This window comes from Trachypithecus francoisi, unplaced genomic scaffold, assembly GCF_009764315.1.
Source record: "Trachypithecus francoisi isolate TF-2019V2 unplaced genomic scaffold, Tfra_2.0 Lachesis_group14, whole genome shotgun sequence".
Classification (NCBI taxonomy): Eukaryota; Metazoa; Chordata; class Mammalia; order Primates; family Cercopithecidae; genus Trachypithecus; species Trachypithecus francoisi.
Genome location: NW_022681459.1, coordinates 37,188,522 through 37,207,272, shown reverse-complemented (window position 1 = coordinate 37,207,272; position 18,751 = coordinate 37,188,522). Strand labels below are relative to the sequence as shown.

General features: G+C 49.2%; 1 long non-coding RNA gene across 4 annotated transcripts in view; it reads left to right on the top strand.

The window, feature by feature from the left end:
* The window catches only part of LOC117095939, a 35,735-nt gene that overhangs the window by 13,113 nt on the left and 3,871 nt on the right, over positions 1–18,751 (top strand). For 2 of the 4 annotated variants that reach the window (XR_004442252.1, XR_004442250.1), the window contains exons 3-4: positions 826–933; positions 2,731–3,572. The exons of the other annotated variants lie outside the window; for them this stretch is intronic. This is a non-coding gene — a long non-coding RNA (uncharacterized LOC117095939). Of the gene's footprint in view, positions 1–825; positions 934–2,730; positions 3,573–18,751 lie in introns of those variants that run through there. 4 annotated transcript variants of the gene reach the window in all.

The following is an 18,751-nucleotide window of genomic DNA, read 5'->3' as shown; positions in this document are numbered from 1 at the left end:
GTGGTGTGGGAGGGAGGAGGAGACGGGCTCCCCCGCTGACTGACAGCTTTCTCTCTGGGGAAGGCAGGGAGCTCCCGAAGCTGTGGTCCTCGGCACCGGATGGCTTTTAACAGACTAGAACACAGAGACATGATTTGCTGGGCCATTTCCTAGCTTTGTGTACAAGCTGGGCCAGCATCTTCATTCCCCAGGCCTCACTTTGCTCATCCACAAAATGGGGACAATGGCTCCTTCCGCGTGGGGCTGTGGTGAAGGTGACAAGTGGAAGAGGCTGTGTGTGGAAGCCCCAGCCCCTAGCAGGCTCTCAAAACTACCAACTCCTCCTCATCCCTGCTCCTCTCTGGAGGCTGAGAGGGACTCAGGCCTGAGACAGGAAGTGCCCTCCTTCAGCATCTTGTCAGAGGGACAGGAGTTTACCTGTGGCCATGACTTGGGGCTTGGAGTGGACTGCGGTGGCCTGTGGAAGAAATCTCAGTTTCTTTTCTTCAGGGCAGCTGCTCAGGGCCCCAACTCTGTGCCTGTCTGAGCTCAATGAATGGACTCAAAACCCACTCCAGGCCTTGGTCTGCCCCTTTCTCAGCGGGATCTCTGAGACCTGCACCAGCTTTAACATCCCGTGAGCTGGGCGAGCATCGAAAAGCCTTCATGGCTGGGGGGGGCGGGTCTACTGGGCAAAACCAGTGGCCGGGGAGGGTGAAGTTTGGGGAACCTTCTCCACATTTGTTGGGGGAAGCAGACAAATACGTATCCATATTCATTGAACTGCATATTTGCTTATTTAATCCCTCCTTCAACAAATACCTGTGATTACCTACTATGTGCCAGGTTCTAGGTGCTGGGGAAACAGCCATGAGCAAGACCACTGCTTTATTCTGGTGGAGGCAGTCAGACTCCAGAGAGCAGATTATGATGAATACTATGAAGGAAAACCAAGTAGGGGAAGGAGATGGCGAGTAACTGGGCTGCTCGTGAGGTGGGAGGGTCAGAGAAGGCCTCTTCCAGGGGAGATATTTGAGCAGGACCCTGATGGAAGTCAGCGGGGAGCCACATGGACAATCAGGGCCAGTACATTCTGGGAGGAGGGCATGGTACGTGCAAAGCCCAGGACTGTAACCACTTGGTGTGTTTGAGAACCAGCAAGAGGGCACTGCGGCTGGCAAGCAAGGAGCCGGATGGGGTCAGAGAGGGAAAGGTGGGGGCAGGGGATGGTAGAGAACCTGGCTCAGGATCCTGGGCTTCAGGAGCTGGGGAGGGGACCCTCAGGCCATCTTGCTTTTGGAGCTGGGGAGAGGGGACATTCTTTGGGATCACTCCTCTGAGACCCCTGACCCCAAAGGCAGTAACAACTTGAACTTAGCAGATAGACAAGAACACATTCTTGAAATTCCGCGTTCGGCCAGATGTGGTGGCTCACGCCTGTAATCCCAACACTTTGGGAGGCCAAGGCGGGTGGATCATCTGAGGTCAGAAGTTCGAGATCAGCCTGGCCAACATGGTGAAACCCCGTCTCTACTAAAAATACAAAAACTTTGCTGGCCGTGGTGGTGGGCGCCTGTAATCCCAGCTACTTGGGAGGGTAAGGCAAGAGAATCACTTGAACCTGGGAGGTAGAGGTTGCAGTGAGCCGAGATCGCACCATTGCACTCCAGCCTGGATGACAGAGCAAGACTCTGTCTCCAAAAAAAAAAAAAAGAAAGAAGGAAAAGAGAAGAAATTCTGTATTCAACCAAAAAGCCCTAAGGCAATAAGAGGTCCTCTGGCCCAGCCCCCTTTGTTCACACAGCCCACATTGCAGATGAAGAAAGTGAGGCTCAGAGAGGAGAACCAGTTTCCCGAGGACACCCGTCCCCATGGCGTGCCTGAATCCAGGGCACGCGTTTCCTGCTTTGGCACACTACGGCTCCTTTTCAAAACGATGTTTGTGAAAATTAGTCTCAGTAAAGACAGCTAAGAAGGATGGGTTGGGGATGTTTTTAGCTGCCTGTAAGCCAGATAAAAGGTTCTGTTGTTGCAAAAGTGCTTTTCTTGGGTTTGCTATAAGCATCTGTTAATTTCAGAAATTATCTAGCCTCACTAAGTAGAAATGATGGGTTGCTTTTTGAATTCGAGATGAAGACGGGTTTTTTTTTTAAAATGTTGTTGATGGTGGTTTATTTATGACAGACTCTTTTCATACCCTGAGTGTAATAGCTTAAATTTCAATGAGGCAGGGACCACTTTTTTTTTTTTTTTTTCATTTATGCAGCCCTGGCAGAGTAGGTACCTTTTTAGCATTTACTGAAAAGGAGATTTTTTTTTCTGAATGGCCACTCAGAAAACTACAATTGTGCAGTCCTCTATATTCACATGTAAGTGGATAAGCAGATAGTAAGTTGAATGAATAAATAAATTAATTAATTAATTGGCGCCCAACAAGGCATGACTTTGAGTTACAAGTAGCCAGGAACCACCAGTTTGAGATCTATGACTAAGGTAAGGAGGAAAAGTAGTATTTTAAGGGGAAGGTCAGAAGGTGAGGAAACAGCCAAAAAGTTGACAAAAGAAATTCCAAATTTGGGTTCCTATACTCTGTGAATAATGCCAACACCCCCCTCCAGACCTAAGCTGCAGGCACAGCAAAGCTAGAGGGGCTCGTATTGTTTTTCACCAGGTTTTGCTGCTTAAGAAACAACCTCGATCTCAGTTTCTTACAGCAATAAATCTTTATTTATCCCCCATGTTGTGTGTCAGTGGCAGGGGGAACCGCTGCCACAAGCTCCAGTCCAGGCTGTGACCAGAGTCAGGCCGGCTCCACGTGTCTGTCATCCCAGGGCCCAGGGCAGGAGTGCAAGGCGGTGGGAGGAAATTGCAACACCTCTCAAAGCCTCCGCTGGAATCCATCACGCTGTCACACAGGCCCACATTTTGGGGGAAAATAATGTCACGCAGTCAAGTCAACATCAATGAGCAGAGCTGGTGATGAACAGTTGCTAAACAAAGATGCAATTTACTACCAGGATTTAGGGAACTGTGAGTCCATGGGAGTTAAACTGTTCTCAGAAGGGCCTTGGGGTTCCTGGGGCCTTTCCAACTACCTTGGGGCACAGGGGAGGAGGGAAAGAAAGGAGTCCAAATGGGCAGGATTCCAAGACTCCTGCCTTCAACATCACCACCTCCGCTTTATCTGTTGGATTGCCGTGTATGTTTTCACCTAAAAGTGGCTTTAAAAAATGGAAAAAAAAAAATGACCTGATATTAACACAATTCTCTCATATTGCAGAGATGAAGATCAAGACCTCAAAAGGAGATAGGCATGAATAGGCCTATGACAGGCCTACCTGATCAGTGGCAGAGCTGGGACATGTACCCAGCAGGAGCCATCTTCATATGGCACCCCCAGTCAGTATGTGTTCACATAGTCATTCAACAAACATTTGCCACCCAACAACTTGGCACAATTTTGGCAATCATAGCATTCTCTCCCATCCATTCTGTATCTTGATAACCTAATTTGTGCTTGATCCATTTGTTCATTCAACAAATATTGTCTGAGGACCTCCTATATGTTAGGCTGTGCTATAGGCACTGGGGATATTTATTTATTTATTTTTGAGACTGAGTCTTGCTCTGTTGCCCAGACTGGAGTGCAGCAGCACGATCTTGGCTCACTGCAACCTCCACCTCCTGGGTTCAAGTGATTCTCCCGCCTCAGCCTCCTAAGTAGCTGGAACTGCAGGCGCGTGCCACCACGCCCAGCTAATTTTTATATTTTTAATAGAGATGGGGTCTCATCATGTTGGCCAGGATGGTCTCAATCTCTTGACCTTGTGATCCACCTGTCTCGGCCTCCCAAAGTGCTGGGATTGCAGGCATGGGCCACCGCATCCGGCCGGCACTGGGGATATAGCAGTGAACAAAATCAGTGTTCTGAGCTTTGAGATTTACTTTCTTTTTTTTTTTTTTTTTGAGATGGAGTCTCCCTCTATCACCCAGGCTGGAGTGCAGTGGCCGGATCTCAGCTCACTGCAAGCTCCGCCTCCTGGGTTCACGCCATTCTCCTGCCTCAGCCTCCCCAGTAGCTGGGACTACAGGGCACCTGCCACCTTGCCCGGCTAGTTTTTTGTATTTTTTTTAGTAGAGATGGGGCTTCACCATGTTAACCAGGATGGTCTTGATCTCCTGAGCTTGTGATCCGCCCGTCTTGGCCTCCCAAAGTGCTGGGATTACAGGCTTGAGCCACCGCACCCGGCCGAGATTTACATTCTAGGGGAGACACAAATAGTAAATAAAATATTTGTTTTATTTATGTGTAATGCTATAGGAGCTATGAAGAAGAAAAGCAGAGAGGGGGAGTAAACAGTGCCCGAGGCGTTATTTTGGATGGAGTAGATAGGAAGTTCTCTTTGAATAGATGGGATTTAAGCACAGATGTAGGTAAAGTGACAGATGAAGCCGCATGTGTATTTGGAAGAAAAGTCAGTGGGCAAAGCAGGTACCAAGGCCCTGCGGCTGCCTGTACCTGTGTTGGAGGCACAGCAAGGAGATCTGGGTTGAGGAGTAGCAGATGAGACCAGAGATGTACCAGGACCTCGGAGGCCTGGAGAAGGAGCTTGGGTATGTTGCTGGGTGAAGTTGGAAACCTTCGGATGGTCTGGCTCCGGTAGAGGTGTGACCTGCCTTGGATGGGTGAAGCACCGAGAACAGGGAGAACCAAGAAGCAGGCTGCAACCACGTGCTGGTGGGTGTGTTGCTGGTAGCTCAGAGGGGTTGGAGGCTGCTTTCAGCATGCGGCCAAGACGGTCCTAGCCAGACTCCACTCCACAGAGGGCAGACTGTCGGAGGGACCGAGGACAACCCTGGGGGTGCCAGCCTGTTGCTGTTCTACTTGCATCTGATGCAGCCAGGGAAGCAGCAGCAAGGCTGAGGCTCAGAGGGGCTGACACCAGCCAGGAGGCAGGGTAGTGCCCATCTCCAGCAGCAATGGATAGCAGAACGGTGCAGTCCCTCCAAGGTGGTGCCAAGGCCCTGAGGGTCTCTTTGCTGGAATCCTGCCCTTTGCTACTGGCTGGGATGCCAATGCATCCCAGTGCTGGCCTCCCAGGAGCACTGGGATGATGGGCCGCTGATGCTCAGGACCCAGCTGCAGGGCCACCAAATTCCTTCTTTCCATTAATCTCCCTGCCCCATTTCTCCCTTGCTAAGTTAAATGGGCCCTTGGAGGGTGGATATTCTTTTTCCTGTTTTATTTTTGCCTGTGATGTAAGAGCAGCTGAACCATCCCTTCCCCAGGAGGCCTCGCCAGGGGTCCTCTACTAAGAGCCAACTCCACTGTGCCCCTGATAGCCCTTGCTAGACTTGTGATGGTCCCTTTACCTGCGTGGTTATTTGGCAACTATCCGTCTGTCCCACTAAATGATAAACTCCCCAGCAGCTGTCTTTCACTTTGGGGGCGAGCTGGAGGCTCCCCATTGTCTTCCAGACTCCAGTTCATCCCAGATACACAGCAGGTCAGTGGATGTGAGTCCTCACCTTGGGGTATTTCAGGTCCTGCCTCCAGGTTCAGGACCTGATGGGCAGAACAGAGCCAGCTGTCTTGAGACTGGGGGGATGCAGAGCTGAAGACTCCATTCCTAAGTATTCCAAGAGCCTAGCCCCTAGCCAGGAGGGATCAGGGTGCGGCAGGTGTGCCTGACTGCTGTCACCCATCTGCCGCGTGCCTGCTCTCCGTTAGGTGCTCAGTGTTTCAGAGAACTCAGGGCAAAGACACTTCAGAGCAGTCAGCGGCCCTGCAGCGACCACAAGGAAGTCTGCAGCCTATTCTCAGTGCACCGCGCCACAGCTCAGGGGTCTTGAGGGATGTCATTTTGGGTTTTTGCTCTGACCTCATCTCAGGTTCAGGGTTTCACCTCCGACACTTTGCAGCAGGTAGGTAGGAAGGGCCCAGCTACGGGCCAAAGCTCTTTGTGGAAGAAAAAAAAAAGTCTGGCCAATGACCTGCAGGTCTCTGTAAACCTAGGCCCACCACCTAGCGAGAAAGAGGAGTTGGCAAGAATGGGAGAATCAAACCTTTTCTGGAAACATCAAGACTGAGAGAGATATTAGGGTCTGGTTCAAGCATCTTGGTTTATAATTGGGGAAACTGAGGCATTGGGAAAGGGGAGAGACCAGAACTAGACTATGCAGCTCAGCTGCTCCCAGTTCCTGTGAGTGAGAGAATAAAGGTTTATTGTTGTTTTAAACCACTGAGTTTTGGGGCAATTTGTGACTTAGCAAGAGCTGACTAATATAATCACCACCTTATCCTGCCAAGTTTGGCTCGAAAGGCCTTTGGCTGCTTCTCAAAATCAGAGTGATCCCTAAAGAATGAAGATTTGTGCTCTCGGAGGCTTTGAGAAAGGCTGTCCTCCAATGTGGATGATCGTGTTGTCTCACGGGGAGTTTGGAGTTGATCCTGAGATAATGGGGACGACACGGGGAGCAGAGAGAGAGATGGACACAGCCAGGGAAGAGGGTGCAAAGAACCTAGATCTGAGGGTAGGGGCTTGAGGTGGGCCTGGCCTCTGTTGCTTGCTAGCCACACGTCTCTGATGAATGACTCAGCTCCCTGGGCACAGGTTCTTTGTCTAATACTCAGCTGACAGTGCTGTTATGAGGTTGACAGTCTGTTCCCCCAACAGCAGTCAGAAGGATCTAGTTAAATTGCAAATCCGATCATGTCATTCCTGTGCTTGAAACCTGTTAGCGGCCGTCACATTGTCCGGATAAAACGCAAGGTCCCAGCTGGCCAGCACCACAGCTCAGCTATGCCTCCCTCACCTTTCCCACAACGCCTCCCACCTTTCCCGCACGCAGCTCTCTCCCACTTGCTAACTACCCCGCAACCTCCAGATCTCACCTGGAATGGGAAGCCACCTGACCGCTTCAGCTGCTCCGTGTGCCTGTCATCATTGCCGGTGTGTTTGGGTGATGAACCATAAATGTCTGCCTCCCCTGTGGGTCAGTAAGTGCCACAGAGGCAGGGCCCCTCTGTCTCATTCCTGGCTATAGGCACAGCATGGTCACATTGTAAGTGCATAAGTGCTTGTGTGGAATGAATGAATGAGCACACAAAGGGTGCCTAGTACTGTGCAAATACTTGGTCGTGTCCACTCCTCCCTCCCCTGATTCCACACAGGCTGCAGGAGCTTCATGGGGTCTCAGGACTCAGGTCAAATAAACCTTACAGGCACAAATGCTGACAGATTTTCATTGTTATTAACTTTGGTTAAGCACTGGATATTGGGGTGACTAAAAATGAAAGTTTTCCAAAAGGAGATGCCTGGGTCCCACCCTCAGAGATCCTGGTGCACAGATTGAGGGTGCACTGGATATTGCGGTGACTAAAAATCCTCCAGGACAAGCCTCAGAACCACTGCCCTGGGTAGTGAGGAGACCAGGGGCCTGGCATAGCCCTTCTAGCCTGGGGACCAAGACCGTCTCATAATCTATGACTACTGGGCTATAAAAAATGAGAGAAATGTTCCAGATTCTGCAGTAAGGACTTCCCTTAATGAACTCGGGTAATCTTCAAAAGAGTCCTATGAAGAGGATAGTATTATTATCCCTATTTCACAGTTGGGGAGACTGAGGCAGGCAGCTATCAAGTCACTTGCCCATAGTTACCCAGGTGGCAGAGCCAGGATTTGAATCCTAGGAGGTCTAGCTTCAGGGTACAGTTGCCCATCAACTGCCCTAATTGGTGGAGAGGGACTGTGGAGAGGAACCGGCTAACTGTTCTCATCCTAAAGATTGCTTTCCCATCCTCTGAGGGATCAGTGGGGGCGGGGCTGCTGCCTGTTCAGTGTCCTTTCTGAAAAAAATGTGCCTCAAGGGACTAGTGGAGCCAAGATTAGACAATCTCAGCCCATCCATTTCGGGCTGGGCTCCTCAGACATCCAAAGCATTCCCCTGGTGCTGGAGCCCATTGTCAGCCTTAGGAAGAGACGGGTCGCTATGGAAACCTCTGGACTGTACAGACGTACAACGGGCTGGCTTCAAGAAAACCTTTTCATGGTTCTGTCTCTGCTGCAAGGCAGCCGAGGGTCCTCCTGCTAATCGGGTCCCCTGTTTGGACATAATGTCAGGTTAACTCCCAGTGCTCAGCAGCAGCCTGGGTGCACCCTCCCCTTGTCCCACCTGGCACACAGAGACAGCGTTTCCAGCCCTCCCGTGGGAGGGCACATTGGTGGGGGAGATCTGCTGATGATTGATGTGTGGGGTTGAGTCTTTAATTAAAGCATTCATCATGTGTCAGTCAGCAGAAAAGAAAGTTCAGCTCTATGCCACGGTCTGTATCCTGATCATCAACTCAAGAGCCGTTTCCCATGAGGGGGTGCGTGACCTTGTCTAATAGCTGCACTGAGATCTTTTGGAGACTTTTCCAATCTGCTTCTGAGCTCTGCATAGGACAGCATGGTGTCGGTGTGCAGCCCTGGCCATGGGACCACACACCCTCACAGCCAGCGCTGGGCTAACCGTTAATGACCATCAGATCTGTGCTTTTCAACCCTGGCACCCCGTTGGCATCACCTGGGCAGCTTTTAAAAAATACCTATGTCTGAACCTCACCCCCATCCAATTAAATAAAATCTGAGTGGCATCCTGGCCAGGGTACTTTGTAAGAACTCTGCCTGTGCTTCTGAGGTGCAGCCGGGTCTGAGAACAAATCTAACCCACTCTCTGTACAGATGGGGAAACTAAGGTTTCAGGAGGAGAAGGGATGTGCCCTAGGCTTCCAGGTAGTAAGGCACTCAGAGCATGCGGAATCAGATCTCCATCCCACTGACCATCCTCAGCTCCAAAGGTGGGATAGGTGAGAAAATGGCTTAGGAAGGGGAGGTGGGCGGCATCATGGGGCCTAGAACCAAGGAGAAAGGGAGAACATGAGATGCTGTCATCACTGTCCCAGCCAGGGGTGTGGGGAGCAGTGCAGGAGAGCCAAACCTCAGCCCCATTACACCCTTTTAAAAACCATGGAAGAGTGATATAACTTTCTTCTCTCTCTCTCTCTCTCTCTCTTTTTGAGACAGAGTCCGTCGCCCAGGCTGGAGTGTGATGGTGTGATCTTGGCTCACCTCAACCTCCACCTCCCCAGTTCAAGCGATTCTCCTGCCTCTGCCTCCCAAGTAGCTGGGATTACAGGCACACGCCACCACTCCTGGCTAATTTTTGTATTTTTAATAGAGTCAGGGTTTCACTATGTTGGACAGGCTGGTCTCAAACTCCTGGCCTCAAGTGATCTGCCTGCCTCAGCCTCCAAAAGTGCTGGGATTACAGGCGTGGGCCACGGCGCCCAGCCTGAGTGACATAACTTTCTAGTGAAGGTATACTCACAGGCCAGCAACATCGGCATCACCTTGGACCTTGTCAGAAAGAATCTTTTTCTTTCTTTCTTTCTTTCTTTTTTTTTTTTTGAGATGGAGTTTCTCTCTTGTTGCCCAAGCTGGAGTGCAATGGCACGATCTTGGCTCACTGCAACCTCCACCTCCCAGGTTCAAGGGATTCTCGTGCCTCAGCCTCCCGAGTAGCTGGGACTACAGGTGCACACCACCACGCCTGGCTAATTTTTTGTATTTTTAGTTGAAATGGTGTTTCACCATGTTAGCTAGGTTGGTCTTGAACTCCTGACCTCAGGTGATCTGCCCAGCCTCCCAGAGTGCTGGGATTATAGGCGTGAGCCACCGCGCCCGGCCAGAAAGAATCTTAAATCTGGAACTTGTTAGAAAGAAGCTAAAGTCCACCTCAGACCTATTGAGTCTGCACTTTAACAAGATCCCAGGGAGATTCATATGCACATTCAAGCATGAGAAGCCCTGTAGCGATGAGCACTGGGAGGAAGCCGCAACACATGGATTCTGGTTGTATGACCTTCAGGAGGCCCTCTGCACTGATTGCAGCCACGATTTCTTCATCTGTGTATGGGGATAACTGAACCTCGGTCTTTCCACTCCCCATCAAAGCTGGAAGGACCAGAGATAGGGAGTGGATTGACTGAGTTCACACAGCAAAAGCATGGCAGAGCTGCAGTTAGCAGCAAGAGCAGGGCATCCAGCCCTGCATTGCCTCCCTGTGGTGGGGTAGGTGGGTGAGAGGGGGAGGAGAAGTTGGAGGGTGCTACAGATATAACAAACACTCCAACAGACCTCCAAATTCTTTTGCTATGCCAGTTTGCCTAAGCAGATGCATTGTTAGAAATCATATCTTCCATCTGGAAACCCCGGGAATTTGGTTTCCATCCCATGTCTTCGCGATCTAAAAAAATAACAAAAGATATCAAAACAAAAGTTTGTGCCAAGGAAGATAAGTCATTTGAACTAGAGAGAGAAGAATGATGTGTCTGCCTTCCTCCTCCTGACTTGTTCTTGGCAGAGTGTGTGGGCAAGCCTGTGGCTGCTGTGCCTCTGTATGCATGCATGTTGTGTGTGCTTATACGCATGTGTGCACAAGCATTTGTATGTCTGTGTGTGCATGGCTGTAAATGCATGTGTATGTGTGTATGGTGTTATGCATTTGTGTATATGCATTATGTGCATGTATGCATGTGTGATGACAGAGGGTAGACATGTGCATGCATACCATGCATGAATGTGTTCATGCAATGAGCATGTATGGGGGTGTATACATGTACATGTGTACATGTGTGTGGCACATGCCTGTGTGTTCATGTGCATTTTTGTATACACATGTGCCAATGCATGTGTCTGTGTGAGCATGCATGCACGTGGCTTTGTGCCCATGATGTGTGCGTGTGTGTTAGGTGGCATGGGACATTAGGTGACTTAAAGCTTGAGTTCAGGAGTGGTAGAGACGTGGAAAGCCCAGGAAATCCTTAACATTCAAGAATTTAACATGCAGTGTTGAGTCGTTTCAAACCAGTCCGTGGCTGGTACTAATTCGTAATTTTGCTGGGGCAAAAATGTCAGCGTGGAACTGAGCGAGTGAGTGAGGCCAGCTGAACACCCAGCAATAACCACAGCTTCTTTCTGGAAAATGACCTCAGAACTCTAATTGCTAGTGCTAATAATGGAGAGAAAGATGAAGATGTCTGGGACTCTGTTGGCTTTTAATCTGAAAAGTAGGAGCAAGGAGTGGATTAAAGAGTGGAGAGTTGAACTTGGCCCTGGCTTGAATCTTTGGCTCCAAATGAGCCCACCATATGCTGCTGTCAGTGGAAATCAGGGAAAGTGATTCCCTACGCAGCTCAAGAGAGCCTCTGGAGCCAGCAAGGAACAGCTCAAGTGAGATTGGAGGCTTCAGTTAATAACTGTGGAAATGGCTTTGGTCCCGTTCTTATAGTCGTTAAATATCCAAGATAGTAGCTTAACATTTCAGTTACACTCTGCTCCTTTTAAAGATGGATAGTTTATGCAGAAGACAGTATTTCCCAGCGTGAGATTCTTAGAGATCTTGTCTTATTTCATGTGAATGTTAAGGGCTCACAGTAATTGTAAGTATCAGGAAAAAATGCGGACACAGGTGCGGTGGCTCACGCCTGTAATCCCAGCGCTTTGGGAGGCCGAGGCAGATGGATCACTTGCACCCAGAAGTTTGAGACCAGCCTGGGCTACATGGCAAAACTCCATCTCTACAAATAAAGCAAAAACTAGCCAGGCATGGTAGTGCATGCCTATAGTCCCAGCTACTTGGGGAGGCTGAGGTGGGTGGGAAGGGATCATTTGGGCCCAGGAGGTCGAGACTGCAGTGAGCCGTGATTGCACCACTGCACTCCAGCCTGGGCAACAGAGCAAGACCCTGTCTAAAAAATAATAATAATAAATAATAATAATATTTTAATAGCTCATTGATATTGAAAGCTGATGGTATGTTGGTACTGAGCCAAGGGCTTTTATATTAAGTAAAATGACACTTACGTTAAGTAGAACAATAAGGTTCTTCACTTCTAGGAGTGTTTTCTGGTAAAACTCTATAAATCCTTAAGAGGCAGCTAAAAGTGTCACCTCCTCTGAGAAACTTTCCTATTCGTGTTAGCAATTACATTCCTTAATTGTAATGCCTGTCTGTTTCCCTCTTACCCCCCTAGATTCTTTGAGAACTTTATTCATCTGCTCCAGCACCCAGAGCCGCCAGGGCCCAGAGAGAGCTCTGTGTTTGTGGAGTGAATATTAAATGTCCTATGAATTCCACTCCCCGCCCTTTCTGGACCAAAGCCTTTGTCTCTGTCCACTTCTCATTTGAGATAAAATTGATTTGGGACTTTTCGAATTCAAGTTTAACTTCTTATAAAAACACTAGAGAGTTGAGAACGTCCTCTCTTGGAGCCCGAGCTCCCTCTCCAACAGGCAACACAGTGGGAAGCCAAGAGCCTTGGACGGCAGGACAAAGGCTTCCCCGCAGCCCAGGCTCCGCTCAGTCCACTGCAGTCTCCCCTCCCAGCCTTCTCCTTGGAGATCACCATCTCTTCTGATGGTCACACCCCTCTGCCTACGCCCGGGTCTCAGCCCTTCCCCTGTCTCCAGTGTCCCCTCTCCAGCAGTCACCCCTTCCTTCTCCCCAAAGCATCCTCCTCCTTCTCTTCCTGATCTTTCTTAACAGCATTTCAGTGAGTTGAAGTCTCGCCCTCTTAAAGAATGGTGATAACGCTAACAGCCACCCTTCTAGAACACCTCATTCCCTTCTTTTTCACCTCATGTTTCTCTTTCAGTTTTATAATTATGCTTATTGAAATTTCCTTTTTTTTTTTTTTTCGCGATGAAGTCTTGCTCTGTCATCCAGGCTGGAATGCAGTGCCTTGATCTAGGCTCACTGCAACGTCTGCCTCCTGGGTTCAAGTGATTCTCATGCCTCAGCCTCCCAAGTAGCTGGGATTACAGGTGTGTGCCACCACATCTGGATAATTTTTGTAATTTTTAATAGAGACGGAGTTTCACCATGTTGGCCAGGCTGGTCTCGAACTCCTGGTCTCAAACGATCCACCCGCTTAGGCCTCCCAAAGTGCTGGGACTCCAGGTGTGCGCCACTGCATCTGGCCCTTATTGAAATTTGTTTGTTTGTTCATTTGTTTGTTTTCGAGACGGAGTTTTGCTCTTGTTGCCCAGGCTGGAGTGAAATGGCGCGATCTCAGCTTACCACAACCTCCACCTCCCGGGTTCAAGTGATTCTCCTGCCTCAGCCTCCCGAGTAGCTGGGGTTACAGGCATGGAGCACCACGCCTGGCTAATTTTGTATTTTTAGTAGAGATGGGATTTCTCCATGTTGGTCAGGCTGGTCTCAAACTCCTGACCTCAGGTGATCCACCTGCCTCAGAATCCCAAAGTGCTGGGATTACAGGCGTGAGCCACCGTGCCCGGCCTGAAATTTTTTTTTTTTTTTTTTTTTTTTTTTTTTTTTTTTTTTTTTTGAGACGGAGTCTCGCTCTGTCGCCCAGGCTGGAGTGCAGTGGCCGGATCTCAGCTCACTGCAAGCTCCGCCTCCCGGGTTCCCGCCATTCTCCTGCCTCAGCCTCCAAGTAGCTGGGACTACAGGCGCCCGCCACCTCGCCCGGCTAGTTTTTTGTATTTTTTTAGTAGAGACAGGGTTTCACCGTGTTAGCCAGGATGGTCTCGATCTCCTGACCTCGTGATCCGCCCGTCTCGGCCTCCCAAAGTGCTGGGATTACAGGCTTGAGCCACCGCGCCCGGCCTGAAATTTTTTTTAAAGAAAGAAAAGAATGCTTTTTGTATTTGTTCACCACCCGCTCCTCTTCCCATGCAACACAGCCTGTCTCCACAGCCTGGGTTCCAAGCCTCCAGTGACCTTCGTGTCACGAGCCTAGTGGACACCCTTCAACCTGCTTCTTGGCATCTTTTGATACTAGAGACCATTTATTTCTTCTCAAAGCTTCCCCTGCCCTCAGCTTCCATGACCCCACCATCTTGTTTTCTGTCCGTCTCTCCTTTCTTCCTCCATCCCTCCCCTCTCTGCCTTTCCCTAAGTCATGGCGTTCCTCCCGGTCCTCCTCTCGCTGTATGGCTTAGTGGTCACCCTCTCCATGGCTGATGGAACCCCAGATTTTCCCTCTGGTCAGCCTTCTCTCCTCAGCTTCAGACCCTTACAGCCAGGCTCCTGTCAAGCAATTGCACTTCAAGGGTCCCTGGGAGCCCCAAATGCCGCACAACACAGATGTGACTCACCTCCTTGATGCTCACCTCATGGGGCCTTCCAGTGTGCACTCTCTCCTCTTGGAGCTCCAGCTGAGTGGGTGCATCACCATCCACCAGCTTCTCACATGGCAATCCTGAGCCCCACCTTTGCCTCCCCACCCAATGCCACGCCCTCCACCTGGGAGATTCCAGCTCTTCTGTCTCCCTCCTCAAATCCGACCCCTCATCATCCTCGTGTGGGCTCTCCAGTGAGACTCATGCCATCAGCTCCCACGTGGATAGCTGAAATCCCCTCTCCCGGCCTCCTTTCAAACACCCTTCCAACCCACTCCCTGCAGCCAGAGGGGGCTTCCAAAAGGTGTATCTGATCATGCCTCTTCCTTCATTCATCCGTCCAAGTCCTGATATATTTATCCAAGACCTACTGTCTGCCAGGCACTACGCTATGCTGGGAGAAGTGTGTCTTAGTTTTCTGTAATTCACATTTTAGCAGAAGAAACGTATCATAAGCACATTATAAGAAGTCAAGTGATTAGCCAGGCACAGTGGCTCATGCCCGTAATCCCAGCACTTTGAGAGGACAAGGCGGGTGGATCACCTGAGGTCAGGAGTTCGAGACCAGCCTGGCCAACATAGTGAGACCCTGTCTCTATTAAAAATAAAAAAATTAGCTGGGCGTAGTGGTGCATGCCTGTAATCCCAGCTACTCGGGAGGCGAGGCTGGAGAATCACTTGAACCTGGGAGACAGAGGTTGCAGTGAGCTGACATTGCACCACTGTACTCCAGCTTGGATAACAAGAGTGAAAAAAACCCAAAAAAACCCCAAAACAGTCAAGTGATGATCAATACTGTGAGGAAAGAGAAGGCAGGGGAGTGGGGAGAAAGATGGATTAGGGAGGAATTTTCAGTAGAGAGGTCAGGGAAGGCTTCACTGAGTAGGTGACATTGAGCTGCAATAGGAATGAAGTGAGCAAGTAAGCCAGCACGGTCCCTAAAGGAAGCACGTTCCAGGAAGAGAGAACAGCATGTGCAAAGGTCCTGTGGCAGCTGGATATCTCCAGTATTTCAAGGACCAGTAGGCTTTTTCCTTCTGTGCTCCAGCTACATTGAACTTCCAGTAGGCACTGTCTTGCCTCCAGTCCCTTGCACATTCCATTTAGAAACATCCTCATTCTTCTAGTTAGCCTTTATGAATCTGTTATATTCAACTCCAGTATCATCTCCCCAACCAGGGAGGTTGGTCCAGAACCTCACCCTGGCTCAGTTAGAGGCTCCTCCTCGAGCTTCCACAGCACCTGTTATAGCATGGACAGATTATATTGCAATGGACAGTTCAGGGGCTGCTTTTTGGTTCTTTGTGGAGCAGAGACTAATTCATTTCTGTCTCCTGAGATTCTGACAATGAAGAAGGCTTTCGTGAATGTTCTGAATATGTTGCTGCCTAACCACCCCAAATTTAGTAGCATAAAACAACCACTTTATCCTGCTGTTAGATTCTGTAGTCAGGAATTTGGCCCACGCACATCAGGAATGGCTAATCTCTGCTCTGCTGTGCCTAGAGGACACCCATGGCTGGGGCTGGAGGCTCCTGCACCACTGTGCCTGGCCTTCGGGCTGGATGCAGCTGGGACTGTGTCCTGAGCACCCCCACACGGCCTCTCCTCATGAAATGAGCTTCTCACAGCACAGCAGCGGGGTTCTTAGCAGGAGCATCCTGACAGTGACAGAACACCCTTAGAAAACCAGGCAGAGCTGTGTAACCTCTTCTGACCTGGCCCTAGAAGTCACAGGGCATTACTCCAGTGAACACCATTGGTCAAAGCAATCGGCATCTCACCCTGATCAAGGGGAGGGGTACAGACTCCGCCTCTTGGTGGGAGGCACACCACAGAATGTAGGGGCAGTGTCTTAAAACCCGATAGTGAACGTGTGTCAAATGATCCTGATGGCCAACGTCTGTACCCCATATGACAAATCGCCAAGTGCTTTGATGTACACCTTGTGTGGTCCTCACTGAGATTCCAGGATGAAGAAATGGAGGCTCAGAGAATGAGGTGTGTTCTAACAAAAGGCACACTGTCAGAGCCCATGCTGACCAGGGCGGGGGCCCCAGGGGGAGTGCTGCTCACCCCCAGGTGGACCTGCAAGGAGCCTCAGTGGCACAGAAGTAATTATGGCCAGTGCTTATTATGTGCCAGGCACCGTTCTAAATGTTTCACAAGTATTAAGTCATTTAGTTCTCATAACCATCCAATGAGGTGGTGTAATTATTCCTATTTTACAAATGAGGATGCTGAGTCATGGAGAAGATACGGAGGAGCCAGGGCCAGAACTAGGGTGAGGCAAGTGAGGCGATTATCTTAAGCACAACATTTCAGATGCCCTCTCACTCCCCCAAACCCCCAAGAATCAAGGTAAATAACATTTTCATATTATATATATATATATCATGCTATCATTAATATTCTATTTATTATAATTTTTTTTTTTTTTTTTTTTGAGACGGAGTCTCGCTCTGTCGCCCAGGCTGGAGTGCAGTGGCCGGATCTCAGCTCACTGCAAGCTCCGCCTCCCGGGTTCAATCCATTCTCCTGCCTCAGCCTCCCGAGTAGCTGGGACTACAGGCGCCCGCCAACTCGCCTGGCTAGTTTTTTTTTTTTTTTGTATTTTTTAGTAGAGACGGGGTTTCGCCGTGTTAGCCAGGATGGTCTCGATCTCCTGACCTTGCGATCCACCCGTTTCGGCCTCCCAAAGTGCTGGGATTACAGGCTTGAGCCACCGCGCCCGGCCTATTATAATTTTTATAATATATAATATATTGTATTAATTTATATTATAATTATTATAATTATATTTATTTATTATTTATATATTATCATTATAAATTAACAATATTTAATGCTATCATTTATATATATCTACATAAAATTTTTTGAGACAGGGTCTTACTCTGTTGCCTAGGCTGGAGTGCAGTGGCCTGACCATGGCTCACTGCAACCTCAACCTCCTGAACTCAAGTGATTCCCCCATCTCAGCCTCCTGAGTAGCTGGGACCACAGGCATGTGCCACCACACTTGGCTAATTTTTTTATAGTTTTTGTAGAGATGGGGTTTCTTCATGTTGCTTAGGCTGGTCTCAAACGCCTGGCCTCAAGCAATCCTCCTGCCTCGGCTTCCCAAAGTGCTGGGTTTACAGGTGGGAGCCATAGTTCACAGACTTATGTAATATTTTTTAAAGAAAAATTAATGCAGAAAATCTATAATGAACAAAATGTCAAAAATGTAAATAAAGACAAGACCAGTACTGAGGTTATATTCAGCCTAGTCCACTCAAACTGCAATTGACCTAGGGACCTGTAAACCTAAGAAGAAATGCTTGTTGAGAACTACTGAATTTTGGGGTGGTTTGTTACACAGCACTATTGCAGCAATAGCTGACCAATACAAAAAGTCATTTGCCTTTTAGCAGATGAGCAAATGGCAGACGTGAAATTTGAACTCAGGCATCCTTAGACCAGAGTCTATGTTATGAACAAGTCAAACGTTCTGCCTCTCTTATTGAGGGGCACATTTAGGTGTGCACCTAGGATACCTGGGTAAGTTCAATCCTGAACTCTCTAACTCGCTTTCCTGCTCAGTGTTCCTCTTCCTAGATGAGGTAGGGGTCCCTCTGTGGGTGGCATCCCCCAGACCCCTTTATCTGGTGGATGACTGTGGCCTCTTCATTTTGGCTGACACTTTAAGAAGGTTGACCTCAGATTCCAAAGTAAGATGTCAAACCAAGAGCAAAATTTGCAAAGCATTTGGCCAAGAACCGGCTCCTTGACTCTTGTACTTCTCACGTTTGTCAAAGATATACAATAGTCAGCAGGAAGAAGATTTCCTGCGAAAGAGAATCGCTGTTGCACACTATAGTATGCTGTGAAAGGGACTGCCCTTAGCTCAGGCCTAAAGAGCTAGACATGTTTCCATGAGTGGAGTGGCTCTGTGGGCCACTGTCCTCTGCCTGATAAATCTCATGTGTGACAGACTGGCTGGGTTAGATGCTAAAGATCCCAGTAAACTCAGAACAACTTACACTTCTAGAGTTGATTGGGGTAGAGGGTGTGAGTTTCATATGCGCCAAATGTGGACTGACCACAACAGGAAGCAGGCATGGCGGTGCCTCAGGCCCTGTCCAGTAGAACACCCCAGAGAGGCAAAAAGCCTCTGCACAGAGAATCAAAAGGTGTCAGAAGATTCCTTGGGGCTGCAGAGGTACTAAGCAACTAACCTAGTTTTCTTCTGTCTTCAGGTTCCTCCATCTCTAGGACCTTGTCTCCATCTGCCTGGTTGAAGCCACTGCCACATTCAGGTTCAGTCAAAGGGATAGGGGAAGAGAGTGTGGAAGAGGTACACCTGGAAGATAGGGATGCATAGAACTGCATAGAGGCCTCTGTAGATGACAGGTTCCTAGTGACAGCAGGGAACAATCTCCAAAATAACCCACGAGATTTTAATGCTATCGTTAACCATTGGCCATACTTGGAGTATGACACCATCTTCCCAAAGTGCCGTAGTAACTAGGCAAGGAAGAACCTCCCTGCTCTTCTCCCTCCACCCGTTCTCAGCCTCTTCTCCCTCCACCCCCAAA